The sequence below is a fragment of the Trachymyrmex septentrionalis genome, unplaced genomic scaffold, assembly GCF_001594115.1.
Source record: "Trachymyrmex septentrionalis isolate Tsep2-gDNA-1 unplaced genomic scaffold, Tsep1.0 scaffold60, whole genome shotgun sequence".
In the NCBI taxonomy this organism is placed as follows: domain Eukaryota; kingdom Metazoa; phylum Arthropoda; class Insecta; order Hymenoptera; family Formicidae; genus Trachymyrmex; species Trachymyrmex septentrionalis.
Genome location: NW_017305779.1, coordinates 746,459 through 751,545, shown reverse-complemented (window position 1 = coordinate 751,545; position 5,087 = coordinate 746,459). Strand labels below are relative to the sequence as shown.

Sequence of the window (5,087 nt, the reverse complement as noted above, 5' to 3'; positions counted from 1 at the left end):
TAATTAAATTTTCTGATGTATTACATCGTATCTAAAATCTGACGTAAACGTTAAGAAATTAATCGTATTTAAAATCTCGCGCATTGCCTGCGGGTGTGATTGATCATCGTATATATCATTCGCATTCAAAAGTCCCACTCGGTCTATCTTTAACCCGTGCGATTAGACGCGCTGTTTTGCAATTTCGCTATTAAAAGCATGTTTATACGAATCGTGATAGGTTCCAACGGTTCACGTAATCGCGTTTATACGACCGGATCTTAGAATGAAGAAGACGAAGATCAGAACTGATATAAAAAGGTCGAGTGAATCGACGCCCACTTTCTCTTACGATAATCGATTCTGATTCCATGGAAGTGACTCGATTCCTCGACTTCTTAGACCCGAAACGGAAGATTGGAGCGGTGAAAGGAATCGGCGCCGTGAGCTTCGCCCATATTTTTCATTATCGAACGGATCATCGTAAGAGCAAATGATTTCTCTCGGCACGATGGGCCAAGCACGATGAGCGGATGATTCCGTCCTGATAAATTTCTCGTCTTTCTTAATTAAAGTTATTTTGATGCGATCTCTCTCTAAATCACGCGTGCCTTGTTTGATGTACACAACGTGGAAGGTCGTCTTGCAGTCTTGCAGTTCGATACATCCTTCTCGATTGATCATTTAGCATGCCATAACATTGCTCACTTAGCACAATAAAATCGATCATCGGCCTTATCGATCGCCTTCATTGATCGCCAATGGCGAAGCATGTCGTGACAAATTAGCCGCTATGTCGACGATCACGAATTTCCGAAACGAGTCCTGAGTCGTTCTTTATTCTGTTGGTTGTTTTTCCGTATTCCCTTCCTGTTCCGATGTTTATACATCTGTTTTAGAGAACTTTATCTAACTAAACGACTCCAATGGCACTCGAGAGTAAACCGGTTCTTGTTTGCGAATTCGCGTAAGGCGCATTTGGTTACAGGTGTCCATTACATTCCCATGTGACTGATTTAAATATTCATTAGCTCTGTAGTGGATACACTTGGAAAATCTACATAGAGCTTAGACGAGAATTTATACCGTCAACATTCTAATGATATATTAATTTTACATAAGTAATACCTAATAGCATTTTTATTACATAACAACGCATATTTGGCATTTTTAAATATGTAAATAATATTATTTTAATCATAAAAGTCATGGACCGTTAGCGAGTTTTTCTCCGTATAATTTTTTCCTCAACGTGTTATCGTTCTAAAAATAATTCTAATTATTCATGGACCGAATTGATACATTAATTTAATAGACCGGCTAAATCTTAGCGATCTAAGTCGTAATAATACAGTCTAGAAAACCTATGATGTGCGGTGGATACTTTTGCAGTTTCGTATATACATCACGATTTCGATAATTAGCTGCTGCTATAGATTACGTTTTCGTCGTTGCGACGCGTTCGCTGATTTCGATTGAGCATGCGAGCATGCGCCGGTTCCGTGTCGTCCTTTGGCACGTACCGATGCATCGTGAGTGCATTGGTGCATGTCGACGTAGCGCAAACAAACAAGAAGAGTCCCGTCGTATCGCGAGAGGGATAAGGAAGGTGGCGGCCGATGGCTCATCGTTAAAACTAGTTGGTGCGGAAGTCGTCTCTCAGCCTCCTACTATTTCTCAGATAATGCCTGCGAGTGCTGCTACTGATACGCACGATGTACCTTAACGTAGTCTTTACAAGAAACTTATCGCCGCGATATAATCGGGACCCAATATCGTTTCCAGACGAATGATTGACCACTTATCGGTTAATGAGTGATCTGAGCTTCAAAGATCTCGTAGATTCATTTGCGTATTATCGTTGCTCTTTATAAATGATTGATAGTAGCGATGTCTATAACATGTCACTGATCAATTCATTTACTTGCGCTTGATATTAGATCATCTTGTGTGATTTCCTAACTTTGATTAATTTCTACTACACTACAAGTCTTTATGGTTGCGCGCGATATTGATTGTATCTTGCGTAACTAACAATTCTGCAAGCGTAAAATGGTTACATGTTATTTTTAATTATTTATTGCTGGAACTTTTGCTCTCATATGATCTTGTGTGAGAGTTTACGGCGCAATTAATACATACATTTTGTAATGAATGTTAAGTGTGACGTTTCGCGTTTTTCTTGCAATGTCGAGCGAGGGAGCATGATGCTTGATACTCTCCCAAGCCGAAAAGCAGATGACACAAACGGATTCTCCTCGACCCATTCGTTTTTTTTTTTGCGTGCCGCTTCTGTTGCGCATACTTTTTTGTTGTTTTCTCTGACCGTGTGAACTGGTGGGCGTTTATTAACTAGACAGATAGAAGGAACCGCACATGTCACACTTGTAATCGTCCGACTGCGATCCTTGACCTTTGCGATGGGTGTGCGTCTGCTTTTCGGAGTAGCCTGGATCGCCTTAATGGCTCGGACATTAACGAAAGAATATAGATCGAATATGATCCTATTGAAGATTAAATTTGGAAGAACCACTTAAGTAATAATTGAATCGCACACGATTGTATAGCGAATGTTTTGAAGTCAAGTCAATATTAGCAATCTATCGTTGTAACAAATGCCAAATTCTTTGCAAGTAACAATTACTGTTATCAATATAATAAATTATGGTATTTTCTAAAACCATTATAATTCTACATTGAATCGGTGAAAATAAATTTAATTAAGAGAAATCAAAGCGGTCAAAGCGGATGTTATGTTATAGTATTTCCATCTTTCAGTATGACTTTCCAATTCTGCAAACCGCCGAATTCTTTTCCAATTTCATAAGAATAATAATAATTTAGTGTTAATAGGAAATCTTAAAAACTGCGAATAATTTATTATGAAAAATTTCTCATTGATATTAAATTATTAGCATCCTTATTAAGATTATTATTAGCATCAATATTATTAAATTACTTGTCAGTTTAGTATTTGATATTACTACTCTAGTTCTGTTCATGATTGCATTTTAAAACTAATTTTGGCGATTTTTGCAGAATTGTATACGCACATAAATTTACACTGAAATATGTAAGTATTAAAATCCGCTTTAACTAATAATAAGATTTTTTTAATTTAATTATTTTACTCTTTAACTTTTAGAGTAAATTGAAAGTTTCACTTTTAATAATTGAGCCACTTTTTTTCAAGATTGATTCAATTTTCACGTTTTAGAGTAAGATTCCATTTCAGTTGTTAAACAGTACAGTGAATAAATCTCGTAATAAACAATGATTGTTAGCGATTATATTTTTGGTTTCGTAGAATTATATATTGCATTGATAATTAAGATATAAACCATATAGTTAAAAATAATTAAGTTTCCGCTTATTGACTCTAATATTATGCAAGATTTATAGATTTATACAATAAAAAATTCAGGAGTTAGATAAACGACTTCAAACTATTGTTAGTCATTGAAAGTTTATTATTTAATAAGTCAAGTTTGAAGCTTTTAAATTAAACGGACTTTGTTTTAGTTTTTGACGTTAATGAGAAACCGGAACTATTTATCCAATCGGAGTACAGCGGCAACTGAGCGAGGAAAAAACTTGTTTTGCATCTCAAGTTCTAAATTTCATCGAATTTAGAGTCGTAGTAGAGACCAAGCTGTCACTATGTTTATGGCAATTTGAAAGCGCAAATTTCTGAATCAGCGTGTTCTTCCATACATTCGGTTTTCCTCGGGTTTTTCTACACAGGTTGAAATTTTCAAAAAATCATAAAATATTTTTATATTTTTTATTATTTTTATTTATAATTACTGAAATAATAATATTATAAAATATAGTATATTCTGCGATTAACGTAATCTTTATTTTATCTTTGTTATATTGTACATATAATAAAACAGGCATTTCTTTCTATGCTGTTACTATCAGAATGAATTGGAGAACCTTTTTTTTTATCTGTACAAAAAGCAATAAGGTCAAAGCTGAATATTTTAATTTATATTTATTACAGTCATTTTTTTTCATATCCTACTAACTTCTGAACTTTGATTACATATACATATTTCTATTAGTCCGTAGATCTTCATTTTTACCATAGTGACGTGAGATATGAGTATCATATAAAATAACGCAAGATCTTAGGTCTAATAAAGTAAGCAAGATATGAGCCTATTTTTTTCTTCTATCCTCATTTATCTAGATCACCGAAGTGAACAAATGCATTCTTTCGATGATGTCATTCTTGCGATGACGCGTATCTAAAGTAGACACTAGTCATACTTGTTTGAGTTGATCGGTATAGAAATCAAATGTATATTTCGTGTATCGACACCCACGCGCATTTTCAGAGTGTGAAATTGTATTTCTGATCGAGGACCGGTAGATTGTGAGATTACTTTCTACAACCCACTGACAACGGAAAATATTTGTAAGACCATCTTGCCGTCGAGTGTCAACAGTAACATATTTCTTTACGTTCGTGTAGTCATTAAGTAATAATCGCACAAGAGCTCATAGATCTAAGTAATCATTGGCACGGTGAACTTTCCATAATATGATAGAAGCCACTGTTCTCTCGTGAACGGCGTCTTCAATTAGGTATCTTCTCAGAATGAACGTATAATTAGTTCCCACTGTTATATTATTATTTTGAAATTATTTTAAAGGAGTCGCAAAATATAGGAGGATTTTTTAAATTGGTGCAACTTTCGGAAAATTTTCTTTCGCTCATATATATATATATAATCTTCCTTGAAATCGTGAAGAATCGCTCGCGTCTATAGCAACTCTAAGAAGTATCGCGGTCGATGTTCGTTCGAAGGGCGATCATAACGCGTTTAAAACGGCAGTTTAATGCAAACACGTTTCGCACATGTGCGAGGGAGCGCGTTTGGTACACCGATGCCACGCCACAGCTTGCCTGAGGTTGCGGATAATAATCAGAACGGAATGTAGCGACCTCAAGCGTAAATACAAGCGTCTCGACCAGGCGCGCGCGGCAGCGTTTCTATCTGCATAACTATCTCCCGATCTCAAACGTAACACGTATACGGGCTCGTGAGACGATGCGTCCGAATGCGGAATAAATTCGTGGCTGCGACGGACGTTTGCGA

At 36.0% G+C, this 5,087-nt stretch overlaps 1 protein-coding gene across 2 annotated transcripts in view; it reads left to right on the top strand.

Moving 5' to 3' along the window:
• LOC108752602 (rho GTPase-activating protein 7) overlaps window positions 1-5,087 on the top strand; it is a 220,473-nt gene that overhangs the window by 784 nt on the left and 214,602 nt on the right. The window lies entirely within an intron of this gene.